The sequence below is a fragment of the Sinocyclocheilus anshuiensis genome, unplaced genomic scaffold (genome assembly GCF_001515605.1).
Source record: "Sinocyclocheilus anshuiensis isolate Anshui unplaced genomic scaffold, SAMN03320099.WGS_v1.1 scaffold1185, whole genome shotgun sequence".
Lineage (NCBI taxonomy): Eukaryota > Metazoa > Chordata > Actinopteri > Cypriniformes > Cyprinidae > Sinocyclocheilus > Sinocyclocheilus anshuiensis.
In genome coordinates, this window is record NW_015548278.1 from 394,681 (window position 1) to 405,407 (window position 10,727).

At 35.3% G+C, this 10,727-nt stretch overlaps 1 pseudogene; it reads left to right on the forward strand.

The window, feature by feature from the left end:
- LOC107655789 (actin-related protein 3B-like) overlaps positions 1-2,261 on the forward strand; it is a 12,093-nt pseudogene extending 9,832 nt beyond the window's left edge.
- Positions 2,262-10,727: the final 8,466 nt, after the last annotated feature.

The following is a 10,727-nucleotide window of genomic DNA, read 5'->3' on the forward strand; positions in this document are numbered from 1 at the left end:
AACTGGAATATAATTTAATTTCATTCACATGTGTTTCATAAAAACATAATAATTTCTAGATTACAATCCGCCATCAAAATGATACATTTAATTATTCCAGCTGCTGTGAGAAAAGGCTATAAGCGATCGGCCACCTGCAGGATCCTCACATGCGATAGCCTAGTAGCCGGGACAACTTCTTTATGTTTACAGATGTGTAGTAATGACAGAGCAGCATGCTCGAATTTCCGGCGAAAACCTACCCGTACCACTCAAATTAGAAAACATTATTATAAGATAACCGTTGTGAATCGGGCTAAAGTAAGGCGATAGTTTTGAACACTGGCTGGTTATGTACGTGCTCAAATATTGATTTCGGATAATTTTTAACAAAAAAAAAAAAGTTACGGACTGCAGCTTTAATGTAAAAAGAAACTTTTTTATGGTTTTGCGTTGTTACTTTTTACAAGTTACTTTTGCATTACTGCCAGCTGACTTCTCCAGAATGAAAGCATTGTGCTTGTCACGCCGACATATTTTACATAGGAAGTGCTATTTTATTTTATTTTTTTTATTTACAATGTTTTTGCTGCAAACAAGTGTTTATCTCCTGACATAGATTTCATGCAGTGACATTTAGTGCACCGCAAAAACTTGCTCACTGATTGTCTTGACAACTGAAAAATTTGAAAGCCAGTTCTGTTATTTTCTCTGCTACAAATAACAAGTGCTACAGGATTACACTGTGGGCTGAAGAACTGCAATAGAGAATCAACTGCAATAGAGAACTACAATACCCATTATGCGCACACTCACAATAACAACTCCTATAATGCATTAAAACCTTAATACCCATATTTCTCCCAGCATGGGCAAGGGGGAGGTTTTCAGTTGTATTTATTGTCTTGGACGGCTATAGAAATAAAACATGAAACTTCGTTCTCAACCCATTTTATTTCTGTAGTCTGACATTCAGTGATTAAAAACATTGAATGTATTCATCAAGAATTGATTAGATGGTGAAAAGTGAAGAGGTGTTTAGTGGAGAAAGACCTAGGGTTTGCCTGTAGAATGTGTTGGGGAAACGACACACATAACATTCATATACTGTAATTGTCTCGGTTGTCTTTCATAAGCATATAGGAAATAGGTTTGTACTTGATGTCGAATTGAGTGCAGACATCAACAACTGAAATTTGTGAACTGTGAAAACTGCATAATGTCACAAAGCTTTCACTATACCTGAGGGGGGAAAAAAAAGACATTCACATCTTGCCGTGGCCCTAGAAAGATTGTTTTACACCTCTTTAAACATAGATGGTCACACAAAGGACCTTACAAAATTTAAACTAAATGTATTAAGGCACAGCTGAGTAAAGGTTGCTTTGAATTCGCTGCATGAAAGCCACACTAAATTATGCCTTCTCTGACCCACCTCAACTGCTAGTATTATTCCACCTTTGAGCAGCATTAAATAGTAAAGAAACCTAAATGCCACTTCAGCAGCACTTCTGTTCCACCTTTGCGATGTTAATTTGACATTATTTGATTATCCTCAGCAGGAGGGTCTTCAGGTAAAGAAATTAATTTTAAATGAAAGGAATTATGAAATATTTGTGTCTTGATATCACCAAAGAATAAAGGGAATATATCCACTTTTTAAGCTCATCATCAGTAAAGATGGAAAACGCCAGCTTTTTATTTCCTAGATGAAACCAGCATTTCCTAATCCATGTAGCAGGATAAATCTCCTCAAGTTCGTTAGGTAAGGATTGAGCCCTGTAATGAAACACACTTCTCCTGCAGATACCCTGTTATAAGCTGACCTCAGTCAGCCCATGGTCATTTATTTCTAGCATGCAACTCTGCAGGACTTAGCCGAAAATGTAACAGTAGTTTATTGCAGAAGTGTAAGTGAAAAATGCAATATTCTGATTTTATTTTTTATTAAAACATTCTGCGGACTGGAAGATTTATTTAATAAGTGGACAAAATGTAAATGTATTACTTGTTTCCCCAGTATTGCATTTTACCCAAGGATATTTCTTTTCATTTCAGTGATGGTTCTTTTAGGTGAACATAATTAAAAGGCATATATTTCAGAATTGTGTGTGTGTGTGTGTGTGTGTGTGTGTTTGTGTGTGCATTAGAACATAGTCCTGTCAGGTGGCTCCACTATGTTTCGGGACTTTGGCCGCAGGCTGCAGCGGGACCTGAAGCGTGTGGTGGATGCCAGACTCAGACTGAGTGAGGAGCTCAGCAGTGGCAGAATAAAGGTCTGATCTCATTACTATCTCAGAATTTCTCACCTCACGCTCACATTCATCAATGCGTTTTGGATCATTCTTGCACTGTTCTGAAACCTAGTGAACCGCTTACAGAGGCAGCATTTTAAGGCGTCATAGGTTCTGTCGATACAAAGGCTGTTTAAAAAGGTTCTTAATTATTCTGCCCAAAATCTAAGGCAGGCTTACACCATAATGCACTATCACAAACGCATTGGACAAATAAGATGGCAGATGAGGTGAGAGAAGTACTCGTTTAGTTTTCATGCAGCTCTGAAACTGTAAAAAATAGTCCACTGTAATTGTAATAAGCACCTGAGTGGTCGAAAGGAGAATCCCACTCGGATGGAACAAGGACACGGTAGTTGTTTATTAAAAACAGATGTGGAAAATGTGCAAATAAAATCAGTGTCAAGAGCATAATTAAAACAAACAGGATTTCTGCAGGGTTTTTAAAGGTCAATGTAAGACTTTTTAAAGACCTTTTTAGACCAAGTAAAGAAAATGAAGGATAAATAAAAATTGAAGGGAATGCAGTATGTCAATATGTTCTCAAAATTGTAATGTCTAAGGAGACATTAAAACAAGAACATATATCTGCCAATGGGCTCAGAAAAATCTACTTAATTCAAAGGGAAAGCAAGTTTTCATACATAATTTTTTAGCAATTCATGCAACATTTAATGCCATGACTTTATGAATTTAAGACCTTCTGCTCTGATTTAAAACCTTTTTAAGGCCTTAATTTGTGGAAGGGCGAATTGGGGCATTTTAAGACCTTTTCAAGACCCGCAGAAACCCTGATTCAAAGGTTATTAATAATAAAAACAAAAACTGCACAGTACTAACTCCCCTCCATAAAAGTCTGGAATATTTCCACACTCAAGGAGCACTATTAATAACCTTTTTTAATTTGATCTGAAAACACAACCTGTCCACACAAACTAGAGATGACAGCCTTGAATGCACACACATTTTTGTGCATCAATAATTGGAATGCACCATTTTCATAAAAACTAACTCTGGCCTTATGCATTCTGTTCAATAAATGACTTAAGAACAAAACAACATGTCAATAAATATTAAAAAAAACAGGACAGATAAAAACAAAACATACATTTGCACATAAATATTTCCATTAATAGATAAAATTAATTCCCCTTCAGGTTTTAAGGCCACGCACACTCTGCTAAAACATGGAAATAAAATGTGAACGTTACATAAATATTATAAAACCAACAATACATAATAACAGGAAAAACACAACAAAATACAGTGATGGTGATGGAAGACTGCTCCATGGTCCCTCCATCACAGTAATTAAAAATGGATTATTTTATCTAATATTTGTGTGTATTGTTGTGATTTGTGCTTTGTTGTTCTATGTATCACACTATTCGATTAGCTAAATGATATTGGAATTAGTTGGGAGTTGACATAACATACAATAAGCAGCTATACACTTCAGTATTCTTTGGCATCATGTCCTAGTGCTGGTCTTGCACCCCGCCGTAAGCCTAGATATCAACTCAATCGATTCATCACCTCCCTGTACTACGCTCTGATTGCCACTCCTCTTTGAAAAGGAATAATTCAGGCTTTGACAAGCTTAGAATAGAAAGAACAAAGCTTTTTGTTTATCAGTGAAAATGTCAAAGCCAGGCACGAGGGTATTAAGTGGATTGGAGACTTGAGGCTTGTGCTTTGATAGCAAGCGCTGAATGTTCAATATTCCAAATGCAGCATAAAAGAGGATTTCAAGAATTGCACATCGACTGCAGGCTGCTCAGGTGAAGCCATAAAGTGGGGACTGTTTACTTTGCAACACATTGCAGTTTTTGTGCACTGTTCATAATTTAAAGGAATAGTTCGACTAAAAATGAAAATTCTGTCATGTTATTTCAAACCCATATGACAAAAGGAGAAATTTAGCAGAATGTCCAAGCTGCTCTTTTTCATACAATGAAAGCATGCAGTGACTGGTGGCTGTTAAGCTCGAGAAAAAGAAAAAAAAAGTAACATTACATTGAATTTGTCAATAAGGACTTAAATTTTGAAATTTTGTTCTAGTCTTCAGTCAGATCAATCATATGACTTCAGAGTTGATTTCACAGTTGATTAAATAAAACAGGATTCTGAAATCAGATTAGATCACATAATGATTATAATCATCACATAATCATCACATATGTGTTGTTTAGAACTTTTTAGTAAGATTGAGACATTTTTGATCCAATCAATCTATAAATAAAGTAAATCAGGATTAGTAAAGTAATAAAATAATCGCCCAAACAGCTGTCAAAAATATGTTTAATTCTGACTGTCACTTGTCACTGTATATTAATTACGATGACACAATCAACATGAACCAGTCAAAATTATAGTAGATTCTAACAATTGCACCCCTTATTGCATGTGTATTTTATTTCTTTGTTGTGGGTAAGATCAGGGGTCTGACTGAATAGAAGAAATTGTAAATGGAAGGGGAATTGTATATCATTTTATTTAGCTGTTTGTGGTCTTTAAATCACAAAACTAATCCAAACTGACAGTACCTGTTGTTCTTCACATATAGCTAGCAGCCTGTCCAGGTATTCTGGAACAGTTTCTGGATCGGGGTTATCCAATCCAATGTTGCTTTGAAAAACTGTCACAAAATTAAGATGGATGACCTGATCCTGGACATCCTGGAAACAGTTTGAACAACTGGGCCCAAAAGACTTGGAATATGTTGGACACTGTAAAGGTTCTGTGATCTGTATGCATGTAGGTGCCTGAGCTTGTTTTGTATTAGCCTTCACTAAATGAAAAGTAGATAGTAGATAGACTTTTCTATATTATATGATGGATTATTTCAGAATTAGTTTATATTTGTATTAAAGTAAAAATGGATTTGGGGGCAGTCAGTTAACATGACTATGAATTATTCTCACTGGAGGTTAGGTATGTAGCTGATATAAGAGGAAATATATATTAAAATTATTTTTGTCCGAAAGAAAATGTACTTTATTTTATGCCTCATATGCACACTATTTTACTGAATGTTATTTCAACACATAGTAGTAAGAATCACTAGTGTGATATCTTAGCAACCATGTTTGCCAAAAAGAAATCTGCTGTTTAAGGTAAGTGTGAATTAAAGCTCCTCTCTCTGAAAGTTCCCTTTATTTTTCTCTGTCTCTTTCAATATTTTCTCCATATTTCAGTCTCCTTCAGTCTTTTCTTCCATCCTTTGCATCTCATGTAGTTGCTCTGGTAAACCTAGAGTTTGGCCAGGTGCTCTATTAAAGAAAATAGTTCACCCAAAAAATGTAAATTACACTCGATGAAATCAATAACGAGGTGGATTTGAAAGGATTTTTTGACAGATAAAAAAAAAAAGGGCGCAAAATAAAGATCCCTAAACTCTCAACATAAAGAGTTATTTAGAATAAAACGATCCTTCAGGATAAATGGTTCTGAATAAAGCTATCACTATGTGTAAAGAACATTGATTATTAATAATTATTAATATTACTGAATAGTAGTGTTCTTTTTATGATACTAATTTTCATTGGCAAGCATAATATGCATTTTATGCAAGATTTCCCATAGTTCAGTAGTTGCCTGTCTGTGCATCATTTGGACTTTTTTAAGGTTTTCTAAAAGCCAACCCTTCCAAGGAGCTTCCATTAACACCTCAAGAAATATGTTCTCTTTTTGCTCATCTGACTTCATATACCATACTCACTCGACCCCCTGCCTTTGATCAGACACAAGGCTCCGGGTGACAGCTTGTCTACAGCTGCCACAGGCTCATCTCTGTACTAAGAGCTGGTGAACTAACCTTACTGAAGGTGTGTCTGCATTTATTTAATGATAGCATGACATCACTGACCACAGCCAGAAAGACTGAACTTTTGAAATAATGTATCAATAGATACCTATTGATTGTGATCTTCATAGTGAGCGTACCTTCAGAAAGAAGTCTTCAAGGTGGAATTGCCCTCAAATGGTTATCTGTCATGGTTATTTCTAGAATGTTATTAATCCTTTTCAGTGTTGGTCAAGTTACTTCCAAAATGTAATATATTATATATTACTTATTACTGCCTTTTGAAAGTAATTAGTTACATTACAATATTACTGTCTCTGAATTGTAATGCGTTACACTACTTTTGAGTTACTTTTGAGTACTTTCACTTTCAACTTCAAGCACAAACCGCAATTGCATTCAGAAATAATAGCGGTAAATAAAGCGGAACGTTATAGGCCCTAATGAACAAGCAATAAACACAATAGCAAGTCTATAGGCTATTTTAGTTCTCCTCACTCCACAACAAATCCTTTAAATTGAACTGTATTCAGAACAAAACAAGAATGAAAAGTATAAATTGCTAAACAAGCCAAAACGAATGAATTTAAAGCGAAACTGAAAGCAAATGCCTTTGTGAAGGACAGGGATTGTATGAACGATTTTAATTAACCAGTGTATCTATATTTGGTTGACTGTATTTTATTCTGATAATGAACGGCTGCAACGTTTGCAATGCTGTATGTTTGTGCGTGAGGCGCCGGCGCGATCGAACAGCGGAAACATAAAATAGCCTACTCCGTAATTGTTGGTCATACAGATCCTTCGAAACTGCAATGTGTTTTGTCTTTTATTTTAGGATGCGCTTGTCATCTCGGTTTCCTTTCTGTGAATTTGTGCAGAGCACCGCGCCACAAAAATGAACCAAACTCAGCAGCATATTTTACTCAGTCTTTTTTCTTTCGTTTTGTTAATCTGTTAATTATTTAAGTCAATATATATTTCGCGTATTAATTCCTTTTATATGTAGACTATGATTTAATAAAAACAGATTGTTATTTTTAGTTAAACTTAATTTGTTGCTCGTCCGCCGCATTCTTTCTCTTCTCCGACCCCGCAGTATGCCCATCTCACAAATGTAGAGTCTCGGTCATCTCAACCATCGAATTACAGCAACAGCAAATAGGCTAGACAAAGTATTTTACCCGAGGAATTTATTGTCTGGTGCTGTTTTGCGGTGTTGGTAAATAAATTCACCACTTAATTTTGAGTTAAAATATGTTGTTGTAACGTGCATTACTGAGATTGTAACGAGTAATAATATTATCCAAATTGTATTAGTAATGCATTATATTACTGCGTTACAGCAAAGTTAATTAAGTCAATATATATTTCGTGTATTAATTCCTTTTATATGTAGACTATGATTTAATAAAAACAGATTGTTATTTTTAGTTAAACTTAATTTGTTGCTCGTCCGCCGCATTCTTTCTCTTCTCCGACCCCGCAGTATGCCCATCTCACAAATGTAGAGTCTCGGTCATCTCAACCATCGAATTACAGCAACAGCAAATAGGCTAGACAAAGTATTTTACCCGAGGAATTTATTGTCTGGTGCTGTTTTGCGGTGTTGGTAAATAAATTCACCACTTAATTTTGAGTTAAAATATGTTGTTGTAACGTGCATTACTGAGATTGTAACGAGTAATAATATTATCCAAATTGTATTAGTAATGCATTATATTACTGCGTTACAGCAAAAAGTAATATACTACTGTAATATCGTTACTTTTGTAATGCGTTACTCCCAACACTGATCCTTTTGAAAGCACACACTAGTATCTTATAAGGTAGAGTGCAGCCGGACCTGCCCTATGGGTAGATCAACGATAGATCTGCACAGTGCAAACAGCCAAAACCTGGATATTTTAGGCAGTATATAAATCCTGGCAAGGACGCGTCCCGTAAAAATGGCCCATATGGTCACCCTAACTCTGTTCTCTCTTTTTATAGCCATTTGTGTGTTAGTAAGGTAGTACTTCATTAGCTGTAGCTTTAACCAGACTTTCCCACAAAGAGCATGGGAAGTCATTTGGATATTTAGAAGAAATTGTAACATTTGTGCCAGAACATTTCAGACTTATAGCTTATCTTCCTAAAACATAAATAAATAAATACAATTATTATTATTTTACAGGCCTGAAGTAACAGGACCATCCCAAGAGCTGTATCCAATTAGCACATTTTGACACCCCACAAGTACACTTTACCCTGAGCACCAACAGCACAGAGGAAGACGCAATCTTTTTTATGTTTGCACTTTTTTCAAAGAATAGTTTGAAAAAATTTTAAAATTAAAATTTGCTGTTGATCAGAACAGATTTTGAGAAATGTAGCATTGCATCACTTGCTCACCAACGGATCCTTTGCAGTGAATGGGTTCAATCAGAGTCCGAACAGCTAGTAAAAACATCACAAACAAACTAATCTACATCTTGGATGGCCTGAGGGTGAGTAAATATTCAGCATATTTTAATTGTTGGGTGAACTGTTATTTTAAAACTTTTCTTCTGATGTGCACATACCTCACAAGAACATCATTAAACAGTCCAACTACTTTAATATGTTTTGTAAATGAGCTGTTAGCTTGAACAGATTAGTTATATTTCACACAGCTCTTCAGTGATTCAGTGGTGTTTTACTGCTCATACAGTGCAATGATCTGATCTGATTTCAGAGGTTGATTTGATCTGAGTGAACATATAATCTGAATCAGATACACAAGCTTTTATCATATTTGAAATGGCATGTCTCAAGTCCCTCTTTCAGTGTAAGTCAATCAGACTTTTTTCCATGTAAAAAACAAATAAGTACAACAACTAATAATAATAATAAAATAAAAAGTAACAGCACAGCTCTTCCTAAAAAGCCACACAATTTGAGGTTTTATTCATGTCCAAAGCACAAACAATACAAGGATGTATATTATTTGATTAGTTTTACTCTAAATAACTATAATTTAATCATTAAAATTGATTTAGCAAGTGAACATGATTTGTATTTATTTATTTGATTGATTGATTGAGAAACTAAAAATGAAATGCAAAATTGAAAATGTCCCACTTTGGGTTTGGTCAGAAGAGGGCTTTCGATGTTCTTTTCTTTCCCCCAGTATTTTGTTTTTATTCATTTTAGTCTTTGACAAAGGCAAAAGACACCCTAAGCTTTAAATATAAAATTGGTTATGGCAGTGGATCATAATTAAAAGTGAAAAAAAAAAGTAAAAGGTAAAAATAAAAAAGTTAAATTCCCAACATTTTAGGATTCAGTGGATGGGTTTTCATGTCAAATTAAAAAAACAAAAAAACAAACAAACAAACAAAAAGCATCGCTCATGCAGTCTGAGGATTAAACATTTTTGTCATTTCATTCAGCTTTTATCCAGAGCGACTTACAAATAAGAAAAGATGTACAGTGTGGTGGGTAAAGGACAAATTAATTTAGCCAACATGACATGCAGTCCATTTACTGGTTTTGTTCCAATACAGGCTTTGGTTTTTGATTTATAGTGGTGACTTTGAAGCCAGAAGGTTATTCATTTAGTCATTTAAACCTGAAACAGGAAAGAAGCTTGTGAGAGGATATGTAAAAGCTTTTACTCTGAACAAAATTGCTGTTGTCCATTAGTACATTATTAGTGTTTTTTTTTTATGGGGAAGAATAATTATATTTTTGTACCAACGTACACAATCAAATGTATTCAGGAGACAAAAAAAAAAAAAGAGCTCTACTGAAGCCATTAATGAAATAATCAGTGGAAACATGCTGATTATCTCAGGGATGCACGGCCAGAGAAATATTGGCATGGCATAATGGGTAACACAACAGAAAACGGGCCGACTGGCACACAGCTGGGCCCTGGGGAGCTGAGACGAAGGATGATAGGATTGTCAGAGGGCAGCGGGAGTATCGACCGTGCCACTTGGGCACTGCCAACTGACACATTTGTATTGACAGACTGTGACGGCTGCCAAACTCAGACACTCTCATTGGGCTAACTGGCATCAGACAGAGAGGATATGCAAATCACTATGCTTATGGCACAAGGAAAAATTATTTTTCAGTTTTTATTCATGAGTTCTGTACTAACTATTCAATATGCGCTACAATTGATTGCTCTTTTATCTGTATTTTTCTCTCTCTCCTTGAAGGCAAGACATTTTCATGCATGTTTAGGCATAAACATCCTTTCAATTAAATTACAGAAGTTAGGCCTGAGTTTCTCAGTGTTATGGAAATGTAATGAAAATCCAATTGCTGCGCTACTTTTTCAATGCTTAAACTTAATTTACAATATTGAATAAGTATTTGCTGCTTAGCCATTTAGACCTAGTGATGTTTTCCGGTAATCCTCTCCTGAGAGACAGACACATGCCCAAACAAGACATCAGTTCTCTGACATTAATAATGACCTTTACTTTAAGGCTTTCTAAATGAAATGTCCTTCCACAGTCTGATTAAGTGAAGGCCATGAGGTTATGTTTATGGCAGGCTTATGAAGCCTTGTTGGAATTGCACATAAATTTGATTCAGAACGATTTGATTACTTGATGTTGCATTGATCAAGTACAGGGAATTTTCCACAGCAGTCCCCTCCATCCACCTGTTTA